The sequence below is a fragment of the Tursiops truncatus genome, chromosome 7, assembly GCF_011762595.2.
Source record: "Tursiops truncatus isolate mTurTru1 chromosome 7, mTurTru1.mat.Y, whole genome shotgun sequence".
Taxonomy (NCBI): domain Eukaryota; kingdom Metazoa; phylum Chordata; class Mammalia; order Artiodactyla; family Delphinidae; genus Tursiops; species Tursiops truncatus.
In genome coordinates this window covers 14,600,743-14,614,200 of record NC_047040.1, presented here as the reverse complement: position 1 = coordinate 14,614,200, position 13,458 = coordinate 14,600,743, and positions in this window count along the sequence as shown.

Here is a 13,458-nt window from a genome sequence, read left to right as displayed (position 1 = left end):
GAAGTAGCTTTCAGTTGGCCTACCAACAATAACAAATCTTTATTGGGTACCTATAAGTTCCAGCACTGTATTTATGCTGAGGATACAATGATACACAGGACATAAATAATCCCTGCCCTCAAGGAACTCAGAGGTTAGTGAATAAAAGAGGCAATAATAAGTAAACAAGCAAAGTAATTACAAAATGTGCAAAGGCTGCAAAGAAATCACACAGGGTGATGGAGATAGCCTTTTTCTGTATCTAGCCTATTGAAAGATCTGTTCTTGGTCCTGCCCCATTTTTGTTTGCTTTTTGTTTTTAATATATTTTAAATAAGATATAATTCACATGCCTAAAATTCACCGATTTAAAGTATTGAGTATTTGAAGTATTGAGTTGACTCAATAGTTTTTGGTATATTCACAGAGTTGTGCAACCCCAAAATCTAATCTAAGAGCATTTGATCACTCCAAAAAGAAAATCCCATACCCATTAGCATCCACTCCCCATTTCCTCCCTCAGCTCCCCCAGGAAACCACTATTCTAATTTTCTTCATAGAATTAGCTATTCTGAACATTTCATATAAATGGAATCATACAATACATGGTCTTTTGTGTCTGGCTTATTCCATTAGCATAATGTGTGCAAGGTTCGTCTATGATGTAGCATGTATCAGAATGGTGTTCTTTTTTTTGCGGTACACGGGCCTCTCACTGCCGTGGCCTCTCCCGTTGCAGAGCACAGGCTCCGGACGCACAGGCTCAGCGGCCATGGCTCACGGGCCCAGCCGCTCCGCGGCATGTGGGATCTTCCCAGACTGGGGCACGAACCCGTGTCGCCTGCATCGGCAGGCAGACTCTCAACCACTGCGCCACCAGGGAAGCCCTGGTGTTCATTTTTAAGGCTGAAAAATATTCCATTGAATATATATGCCTATTTTGTTTATCCATTCATCTCTTGCTCCAAAAAATATTGGGTTGTTTCCACTTTTTGCTGTCTTGAATAATGTTGTTTCTGAACACTGGTGTATGAATATTTTCATTCCTTTTTATGGTTGAATAATATTCCATCACATGGGTACATGGATATACCACATTTAATTTATCTATTCATCAGTTGATAGACAGTGGGTCATTTGACCTTTGGACTACTGTGAATATTGCCACTATGAACATTCATGTACAAATTTTTGTGGGGGCATATATTTTTTGGATATATACTTATTAATGGAATGGTTAAGTCATAAAACTCCATGTTTAAGATTTTGAGAACCTGCTAAATTGTTTCCCATAGCAGTTACACCAACTTACACTCCCACAAGCAGTGTATGAGAGTTCCAAAATTTCTCCACATTCTAACACTTGCTACACTGTCTTTTTAATAACAGCCATCCTAGTGGGTGTGAAATGGTATCTCATTGTGGTTTTGATTTGAATTTCCCTAATGGCTAATAAGCACTTTTCATATTTGTATAATGTCTTTTGGAGAAAAGGTATCCTTTTCCCATTTTTGAAATTGAACTACTTTTGTTTTTATCATTGGGTTGTAAGAGTTCTTCATATATCCTGAATGAGTCCATTATCAGATATATGACTTGAAAATATTTTCTCCCATTCCATAATTGCCTTTTCACTTTTTTGATGCTGTCATTTACAGCACAAAGTTTTCAATATTAACAAAGTCCAATGTATCTATTTTTGCTTTTTTCACACTGTTTTTGGTGTCATATCTAAAGAAGCATGGCTTCACCAAAGGTCACAGAAATTTAATATTATATTTTCTTTTAAGAATTTTATATTTTAAAATTTAACATTTAGGTTTATAATCCATTTTGAGTTCACTTTTGTGTGTAAGTAACGCAGGGGTCCAACTTCATCATTTTGCAAAGTGGTTATTCATTTATACCAGCACTGTTTGTTGAAAAGATTTTTTTCCCGCATTGAATTGTCTTAGCACTCTTACTGAAAATCAATGGACCAAAAATGTAGGTGTTTATTTCTGTACTGCCAATTTTATTTCATTGATTTAAATGTCTATCTTTATGCCAGTACCACTCTGTCTTTATTACTATAGCTTCATATTACATTTTTTATATCAGGAAGGGGGAACCTTACAACTTTCTTCTGTTTCCAATATAGTTCTGGTTATCTTGGGTCCCTTACATTCCAAATAAGTTTTAGGATCAGCATGTCAACTTCTGCAAAAAAATCAACTAGCATTTTAATAAGGATTGTGTTGAATCTATAGATCAATTCAAGGAGCACTGTCACTTTAACAACTTAAGTCTTCTGATCCACTAAACTGAGATGACAAAAGACTTCATAGACATTTAGATATTCTTTCATTTATTTCAACAATCTTTTGTAATTTTCAGTGTACAAGATTTTCCCTTCTTTTATTAAATTTATCCTTAGCTTTTTATTATTTTTGATGATATTATAAGTGGAATTGTTTTCTTAATTTAATTTCTGGATTGCTCATTGCTACTATATAGAAATAGAACTGATTTTTTAATATTGATCTTATATCCTGCAATCTTGCTGAATTTGTTTATTAGTTTTAATCATTTTTAGTGGCTTTCTTAGGATTTTCTGTGTATTAGATTATGTCATCTGTGCTGCCCCATTTTTAATTTTTAATCTCTAATTAGTGATACAGATATAAAAAGGAAAAAAGGATTTACAAGGTCATGAGCAAGTATTTGAAGTAAACTATTTTTTGTATCTCCAGAGATAAATTTTATGATAAAAAAATACATAAAATTTGAAAGAAAATACATTCAGGCTCAAAGTCAAAAGAAACATTCTAATAAATACAGCTGTTATGTAGCACAGCAGTCTGCCTTGTGAGGTAGTGAACATTCAATAACTAAAGGTAGGTGTTAAATCAACAACACAACTGCTCAGAATGTGTTATAGAGGGAATTACAACATCAGAAAATGGGGTGGACTGGGCTTCCCTGGTGGTGCAGTGGTTAGAATCCACCTGCCAATGCAGGAGACACGGGTTCAAGCCCTGGTCCAGGAAGATCCCACATGCCGCAGAACAACTAAGCCCGTGCACCACAACTACTGAGCCTGTGCTCTAGAACCTGTGAGCCACAACTACTGAAGCCGTGTGCCAAAACTACGGAAGCCCGTGTGCCTAGAGCCTGTGCTCCTCAACAAGAGAAGCCACCGCAACGACAAGCCCGTGCACCGCAACGAATGTAGCGCCCGCTCATCGCCACTAGAGAAAGCCCGCACACAGCAACAAAGACACAAACCAGCCAAAAATAATTAATTAATTAATTTTACAAAAAAAAGAAAGAGAATAGGGTGGGCTGCATGATTTCTAGACATTTTCTGATTTTGGATGTATGCTGTCATTTCATTCTGCCCTGCTCTGACAGATATTATGTAAACATTTAAGTAAAGAGATGTGGAAAGGATCAGTAAGAGCACCTACCTAATAAAGCAAGACCACAGTGTTCTTCTGTATATGTCTTTGGGTATAAAGATAGGTTTCTATTCTCTATCCTGTAGGGACTAGGCTATTTGTGTTTCAGGAGGTTTTAAATTTTCCAGGAGCAGTTCATCCCCTGTTAAGAACCACTATCAGGCATCAAAGGTCTATGTATACTAATATTATGCATCTCCTTTCAAAGTGCTTTCATTCTTAAAATATCTCCATGAGCGTTCAAAATGCAATAACCCCTGCTCCTCAGGGAAACTTGGAGCTCATTGCATTGGGGCTTAACCCTGCAGTTTGGCGACGTTTCACTCCCACAGTGGAATAGTTATGGTTCCACAGCACAAGAAACAGAAGTGGACTCTTAACTTAGGCAAAAGGGAAGTGATTGGAAAGAATTCAGGGTCTCACAGAATTGATGGAAGTAGAAGGACCAGATTGTAAGGGAGCATGAGAGGGCTAGGCCTTTGAAATATATAGTTGCTCACAGCAAAATCTGTATGATGATTTCTCCATCATTGTCACCAAAAAGAAGTCTATTCAACTGTTTCTTCTGCCCTTGATTCACACTCTCAAAATTCAAAGTCCTGGAAGAAAGTACCCAATCAAAGTTAGGTCATATACCCACTCCTTTGGAAGCAAGGAGAAGATGAATGCTACAGGTCTCTCAGCTTTACAGATCAAGGCATGCAGAAGCAATTATCCTTCCACCCAAAGACACAGAAGGAGGGAAATGTAACCACCCCTTCCCTAAAGAAATTGGAATACGATTGGATTTAAATGTTGAGCATCAGTCAAAAAATGCCCAATACTCTATACATACAATATATTTGTTGAATTTATTTAAGGCTTGCTATAATTTTAATCCTGGCAGCCTCAGAAATCACACTTTTCTCTAGTTGTGGCACTGTGCCACCCATTTTTTGTTCGTTTGTTCATAATACAAGAAAATAGAGCCAAGGTTTTTGCTCTAAAAATGTTCCTCTTGTGGAAGAGCCTCATCTTTATAACCCTTGCCCCAGTGTGAATGAAGTGGCCTAGTTTCTGTTTTAGACCATTATTTAAAAATCTGACTGTTTCAATGTACTAATGAGGCACCATTATTTGAGTGCTGTTTTTCAACTGCCCTGGTTTCTTCTTTGCATTACCACTGTCATCTCTTGGCCTAAATATTTTTTATACTTAATGATGCCTTAGTGCTTGTATCCTAGGCTTTTTAACAAAGGCAGTTCTTTTTTTTTCAACATCTTTATTGGAGTATAATTACAATGGTACATTAACTTCTGCTGTATAACTAAGTGAATCAGCCATATGTATACATTTATCCCCATATCCCCTCCCTCTTGGATCTCCCTCCCACCCTCCCTATCCGACCCCTCTAGGTGGTCACAAAGCACCGAGCTGATCTCCCTGTGCTATGCAGCTGCTCCCAGCAGCCATCCATTCTACATTTGGTAGTGTGTATATGTCCATGCCACTCTCTCACCTCATCCCAGCCCACCCTTCCCCCTCCCTGTGTCCTCAAATCCACTCTCCACATCTGCATCTTTAGTCCTGTCCTGCCCCTAGGTTCTTCAGAACCATTTTTTTTTTTAGATTCCATGTATATATGTTAGCGTACGGTATTTGTTTCTCTCTTTCTGACTTAGCTTCACTCTGTATGACAGACTCTAAGTCCATCCACCTCACTACGGAAGTTATTTTTAAAATCAAATAAATAAGTCTTTCCATACTTCTAATTTCTAGCTCAGGGTTAAAGCTGCTAGAAAATTACTTCCTTTAGATTTAAAGCAAATAGTTTATAAATTTTAATCATTTATTCCATACAATTTAGAACATAAAAAAATCAACATAGTATAAAAGTACTTTTTTTGTTGTTCCTTAGGATCACAACTATTAAAATTTCTTTAACTTCTGAATATGAAAAAAGACTTTGCAATTCCCAAAGCTAAAGTCTCATGAATCATGACTTAACACCAGTTTGTTCAGCATCACACAGGACTATAACTGTCTTGTCTTTGTTTCATGCTGTGATTCCTTAAGAAAGTACAAGTTGGTCAATAGAGTTTATCTGAGTAAAGCATCTGAGCACCAACCTAATCTAAGGCCAATATAATCACCGTTTTTGTCAGCTCTCTCTTTTCTCTCTAATCAGAGGAAGATGGCTGATTATTTCAATTGGTTCAATCAGCATTTAACTTTCTAAAGAGTTACTGTTGGGGGCTGAATTTGATTAAGGTTAGCAATAGTCTCCTCAGCGCTGCTTTTTGATTTAGCTTGCTATCCTGAACCAATAGGAATTCAACAGATGTTTCCACATCAGAAATCATTTGTAATTTCAGTGAATATATTTTGAAGGAAGGAATGGTTTCTATTCCTATGTAGAGTGAGCGCAAGAAGCAAGGAAATGTGATACTCCTTGGTTTTTTGGTTTGTTTATATCTATCTTCATCCCAGAAAGTACTGATAGTGCCTCTGTGGCTATAACTAATAATCAGGGTCCTCATATAGGAAGCATGACTGGAACCATTGATGTGGTCTTTGGAAACAACGAGTATCTGAATATTACTTTATAATTTCCAGAGATGGAGAAAAAGATATATTCTTTCCAGATTCAACAAGAGGTGTTATAATGAGAAATGGAGGTGGTCCTTCAGATCTATCTGCCAGTTCTGGCTGGGTTGATCTCATTTTTGCTCTGGTACAGGAAGACAGAATGACAGAAAGAATATAGATTTCTAGATCAGAGGAAGGACGTCTCACACAAGATGCTAAAGTGGCTTGGCGTTAAGGAACCCCACCTTCATTTCAGCTGAGAACATCTATTTGTACATTCAGTTGAATCCAGAAAGGCTACCCTAAGCACCAAAAATGTCATCATTTTGCACGGAATAACAACACATCCATGACTCATTATTCTGAAGTATCCTGTCCACAGGGGTCATTGGAAATGTGGGGACTTAAGCAAACACTAGCAGACACCAGCTAATTAAAGGTAAGAAACATCATTAAAAACAGAACAAGAGAAAATTTGCAAAAATTTTAAATAACCGCAATGCTTGGGAACTGGCAGGTAATTAGAAATTTATTCTCAATCTCAGCCCTTCTCAATCCCAGGAGTATATTGTCAATGTAGCTAGTTTATTTTTTATATGTATAACTTTTGGATTTTGGAATGCTTCACTGGTTATATCCACATCAAGAACAATTACAAAACCTAATGCATAATTCTATTAGATATGGCCAATACTCTGAAATATAATAGCTAAAATTAGATCCCCTGAATCCTAGCATGTGCATACAGAAACGCTATGACATACTGCATTTGGTTTATAAGACTGGTATTCCTTAATACTAATGTTCCATACAGGGATCTTCTTAAAGTGTTTGAAAATTATTAAGAGGGTAAGATCTTGGCAAAGGAGATTGACATGCATGGAATCTCTCAATCCACTTCAACACTTGTGGGAAAGAACTGATTTGTTTTAGGAAGTATATAGATACCAGAGAATAGACTGTGGTGGTTCCCAATACTTTATTTAAAAATAAATTAAATTTAGGGCTTCCCTGGTGGCGCAGTGGTTGAGAGTCCGCCTGCCGATGCAGGGGACACAGGTTCGTGCCCTGGTCTGGGAAGATCCGACATGCCGCGGACCAGCTGGGCCCGTGAGCCATGGCCGCTGAGCCTGCGCGTCCGGAGCCTGCGCGTCCGGAGCCTGTGCTCCGCGACGGGAGAGGCCACAACAGTGAGGGGCCCGCATACCGCAAAAAAAAAAAATCTTGCTATGAAGTCATAGGTTGAAATACCAGCCTTCTACCCTCATATAAACAACCTTAAAAAAAGTCATGATACTGCAGCACTAATAATTTCCAAGCCTTATGAATTTTTGTCTACACTTTAAATTCTTAGCCCAGCTGCTTACTCCCCTCCTTTTACTTTTAGTTTTTGCCTGTTGAGAGCTTGAAGATAGTACATTTTGTTCAAATAGCACTAGTAGATTATATGCCATTTGTCATGAGAGAGAGAAAGAATTGCCACTTTTGACCTTATCATTTACATTTCCTACCATTTATCGGCAGCTGAAGAGAGCACCAGAGAAGGTAAAAGTAGAGGGAAGCATATGTTGATGTTAAGAGTATCATATAGTAATTTCCAAGTTTAAGTACCAATATTTCTGGATGTCTTGTATTTCATTTAATATCTTCAAAATCATGCACGTGATAATCAGAAAATCCCAATAAGAGGCCCACATCCTTCATTCCATATGATTGCTTGTTTTTTTCTTATCAGTTATTCAGTACTTACTGCACGCCTAGGACTGTGGTGAGAGATTTACTTCTATCATCTTTATATAATCTCATCTAATCCCTACAACAGTCCCTTAAGATAAATATTATTATCTGAGTTTAAAAAAGAAAAAGTAAAATAATTCCTGATCTCACACAGTAATTAAGAATTTAAATTCACATGTGGCTGATGCCAGAGGTGATTATTTAAACTAACACACTATACCTCTATCCAAAAACAGATCTGATATTGACATAATCTAAGAATTATTACATTTGGGCATCATTTGATTACTTTTATAAATACTTTTATTATTCTCATGGTTTTTCCCTAGTTCTTAAGTAAATTCTTGGTACCAATTCAGAACATTACACTTTAGTTTGTCATTGAATTAGTTTCCTGAGTAAGTAGAAGGCAGCATTATTTCTAGGACAAAAAAAAACAGCATCATTGTCACCAAAAGCTTGGAGTTACACCATGATGTTAAGGATGTGTCATTTTAAAAATGAATCACAGACATAATCAAATTCCACTTGTGGCAGGAGAGAAAGCAATACAGCTGTGTATGACTCTGAGCTGCTTCTCTTCTACATGAACATCATCTGCTTTCTCTTGCTTTAGATGAAGTTTTTCATTTTAGGCCTTAAAAATGCTTTAAATTCAATAATTATCTGTCCAGTGAATCATTAGAAAAAACAAGTTAGAGAAACCATAATTCTTTGTTCTCTAGTTTCTTCCAGGCTAGTGACATCTTAGTAATGAGGTCCAGATACATTGTGACATGGTAGGACATCTCTTTTAATTATCAGCCAGCTTTTAGAGTCAGTCATTCTGGCAAAACTTTGACCATTTGGGGGAAATACCTTATCTCTTTCAGTCCAGCCCTGGGAACCTCCTCAGAATACCTTCTCAGAATATTAATGACCTGGGCAGAGAGACAGCTTGGGCCATGAGAGTCTCTGCCATGATCAGCTGCTGCTGACAGCTGAAGCTTATGGCTCACCGTTTAAAATGGGTATGAAAAACTCTCCCAGACCACAGCTGGTTTGATCCAATCAAGGAGAGTCTCAGATGAAGGGCTTTTGGTCTCCACCAAGGTAAAACAAAACTCATTTCAAGCGTTCCAGCAATTTCCTGAGCCAAAACAGTCAGACTGGTTCGCATTCCTGAAAGCTTGAGAGACAGCATTACTTTCTGCAAGGTATTTCATATCTCTGGGTTTGTATTCCTTGTTGGTGAAGTGAAGAAAATACCTTGTTAGAATGCTTACAGATTTGTGAGGTTCAGGTGAAGTGTTAGAATGCTTACAGATTTGTGAGGTTCAGGTGAAGGAAGGAGGAGAAAACTCTTTTGAAACATGTTTTACATACTCTGGTTTCTGGAACGGCTTAGAAGTCCCCACTCTGTCCTAGCAACAAGTAAAAAGCTGAACAAACTGAAAAACCATCAACTCTTCTTAGACCCGTAAGAAAAATAGGTCAGAGGGCAAACCACTGCCTCCAAAATTGGAATGACTCACAGTCAAATATGAAGAATCCCAGCTTACTGGAGCAGAAACCTTCTAGCTGAAACCTCCACAGGAACCAGTGCTGGGGAAGGAAAACCTAAACTGTAACTGATGAATTGCCAGAGGCTCAGTGTGGACAAGTCTGACAGATAAAAACTCTATAGGGTTTCAGTCATCAGGGAGACCCCAAGTTCTTGTGAATTTTACCTCCTGGGGCTGTACCACGTTCTCACAGAGAAAACTGGAGAAAAATCTTATGCTTTTGGCAGTGGGAAGGGAAAAGCAATGATTTTGAAATAAGCCAGACCACCCTATTCTTTTACCAAAGTCTGCCCTTAGAAGAAACTATTTATCCAGAGACTAAACTACCAGGGTTTTATCAGAGTCAAACTGACTTGGGGAAAGAAAAATATCCAACTCTAGCGGGCCGTAGCCTTCGATGTTGAGGAACATCGAACTCTAGTTCCCTCTGGTCTTTCGTGTGGGAGAAGGGAAATAGCCAACTCCAGCCCTACTCTAGCCAACGTGTTCCAGCTAAGAGGGAGGGGTAACTGAGATGCACATATAAAATTTACAGCCCAGAAACACACAGGGTTTCACTAAAAGATTAAGACCTACTTATAGACCTATAGAACACTTTCCTTCCCCCCAGAACATACCACCACATTACTAAAGGTCTATTTACAGTAGTTCTTTTTACCTAGTACACAGTGTCCAGCTATCAAGACAAAAATTACAAAATGTACTTAAAGGCAAAAAACACAGTTTAAAAAGACAGTGAAAGTATGAGAACCTGCCCCAGATATAGTAGGGATGTTAGAATTATCAAACTAGGAATTTAAAACAACTATGATTAATATGCTAAGGGCACTAATATTTAAAGTAGACAGCAAGAAATATCAGATGGGCAATATAAGCAGAGACAGAAATACTAAGAAAGGACCCAAAGAAATGCTAGAAATCAAAAACACTGTTGCAGAAATAAAGAATGCCTTCGACAAGCTTATTAGTAGACTGAACACAGCTGAAGAAAGAATTTTCAAGCTTGAGGATATCACAACAGAAACCTCCAACACTGAAATGCAAAGAGAAGAAAACTGAGAAAAGACACACAATATTCAAGCACTGTGAGACAACTATAAAATGTGTAACATACACATAATGGGAATACCAGAAGGAAAAGAAACAGAGAAAGGAACAGAAGAAATTCTTGAAAAAATAATGACTAAGAATTTCCCCAAATAAATGCCACACCAAATTACAGATCCAGGAAGCTCAGAGAGCATCAAGGAGAATAAATGCCAAAAAAAGCTATACCTGGGGATATTTTCAAACTACCGAAAATCAAAGATAAAGAAAAAATCCTGAAAGAAGCCAGAAGAAAAAATTTCTTAACTATAGAGGAACAAAGATAAAAATTATATCTGACTTCTCAGAAAGAAGAGGGGAGTGAAATATCTAAAGTGTTGAGAGAAAAAAACCTATCAATCTAGTATTATAGGGCTTCCCTGGTGGCGCAGTGGTTGAGAGTCCGCCTGCCGATGCAGGGGACGTGGGTTCGTGCCCCGATCCGGGAAGATCCCACATGCCGCGGAGCGGCTGGGCCCATGAGCCATGGCCACTGAGCCTGCGCGTCCGGAGCCTGTGCTCCGCAGCGGGAGAGGCCACAGCAGTGAGAGGCCCGCGTACCACAAAGAAGAAAGAAAGAAAAAAAACATCTGCATTATGTGCCCTGTGAAATTATCCTTAAAATGTGATGAAGAGGAATTTCTCAGGCAAACAAAAAGTGAGGGAATTTTTTACCAGTAGAACTGCTTTGCAAAAAATGTTAAAAGAAGTTCTGCAAAGAGAGGGAAAATGACATAGGTCAGAATCTCAGATCTACATAAGGAAAGGAAGAACACTGAAGAAAGAATAAGTGAAGGCAAAACAAAACTTCTATTTCTCTTATTCTTAATTGATCTAAGATATAAGTTTGTTCAAAATGATAATAGCAACGTTTTATTTGAGTGTGTGTGTGTGTACACTTATTCATCAGTGAAATAAAAGACAGCAATGTTACAATGGACAGAAAAAGTTAGGATTATTTTATCACTATAAGGCATACACACTACCCATGAAGTGGCATAGTATTATTTGAAAGTAAACTTGAATTAATTTTAAATGTCTATTGTAAACTCCAAGACCAAAAAAAGTTGAAAAGGAAGTATACTAATATGCTAAGAAAGGCAAGAAAATGGAATTATATAAAATGCTTGATCAAAAGCACAAAAGCCAAAAACAAGGGAAAGACAAGAACAAGAGCAAAAAATAGAAAAGAGTAACAATTATGGCAGATATTAATCTATGTCAATAATAACTTTGAACATCAATAGTGTAAATGCACCAAGAGAGAATCAAAAAAACAATTCCACTCTATGTTTATAAGACATATCACTTTACAAGAAACTCACTATAAAAAAGCACTTTAAATATAAACACATATAAATTAAAAGTAAATATATGGAAAGGGATATACCATGCTAATATTAAATCAAAAGAAATTGGGAGTAGCTATGTTAATTTCAGACAAAGCAGACTTCAGAATACAGAAAGTTGTCAGGGATAAAGAGAAACATCACATAATAATAAAAAGGTCTACTCTCCAAAAAAGACATAACACCATGTCTTTTAGGTGCATGTGTATGCACCAAAAACAAATCATCAGAACACATGAAACAAAAACTAATAGAACTTTAAGGAGAAATAGATGAATCCACTATTATAGTTGGAGACTTCAACATCCCCTTTATCATAAATGGACAGATCCAGCAGGCAGAAAGACAGTACAGATATAACTGAACTCAACAACTATCAATCAACTAATAATAATGGACATCTATAGACTACTTCATCCAACAGGAGACTACATATTCTTCTCAAGCTTATAAAGAACATTCACCAAGATAAATTGCCTTCTGAGCCATAAAGCATATGTTAGCAAATATTTTAAAATAGAAATCATACCACAATGGAATTAAACTAGAAATCAATAGCAGAAAGATATCTGGACAAATCCCAAATACTGGAGACTAAACAATACCTTTTAAGATAATATGTGAGTCAAAGAAGAAATCCCAAGAGAAATTTTTAAATATTTTTAACTAACTGAAAATAAAAGCACAACGTACCAAAATTTGTGGGATGTAGCAAAAGCAGGGTTTAGAGGAAATTTTACAGAATTGAATGCATATGTTGGAAAAAGAAGAAATATCTATAATAAATAATCTAAGTTTCTACATTCAGAAACTAGAAAAAAGAGCAAATTAAATCCATAGTAAGCAGAGGAAGATAAATAATAAAAATTAAAGCAGAAATCAATAAAACTGAAAAAGGGAAATCAATAGAGAAAATCAATGAAACCAAAATCTGGTGTTTTGAACATATCAGTAAAATCAATGAGCTTCTAGCTGGGCTAACAAAGAAAAACGGGGAAAGGATACAAATTGGTAAAATTAGAAATAAAGGAGAAGACATCACTACAGACCCCTTGGACATTAAAAGCCTCAAAAAGAATATTATGAATGACTCTAGGGACACAAATTTGATAACTTAGATGAAAAGGAACAATCCCTTGAAAGACACAATCTGCCAAAACTCATACAAGAAGTAATGGATTGGGGCTTCCCTGGTGGCACAGTGGTTGAGAATCTGCCTGCCGATTCAGGGGACACGGGTTCGAGCCCTGGTCTGGGAAGATCCCACATGCCGCGGAGCAACTAGGCCCGTGAGCCACAACTACTGAGCCTGTGTGTCTGGAGCCTGTGCTCTGCAACAAGAGGCCACGATAGTGAGAGGCCTGCGCACCGCGATGAAGAGTGGCCCCTGCTTGCTGCAACTGGAGAAAGCCGTCGCACAAAAACAAAGACCTAACACAGCCATAAATAAATAAATAAATAAATAAATAAATAAAAAGAAGTAATGGATAATCTGAAAAGGTCTATGTCTATTAAAAAAATTGAATCAATAATTAATAACCTTCCAGGACTTCCCTGATGGCACACTGGTTAAGAATCCGACTGCCAATGCAGGGGACACAGGTTCAATCCCTGCTCTGGGAAGATCCCACATGCCATAAAGCAACTAAGCCCTTGCACCACAACTACTGAGCCTGCATTCTAGAGCCTGCAAGCCACAACTACTGTGCCCACACGTACCACAACTACTGAAGCCTGTGTGCCTAGAGCCGATGC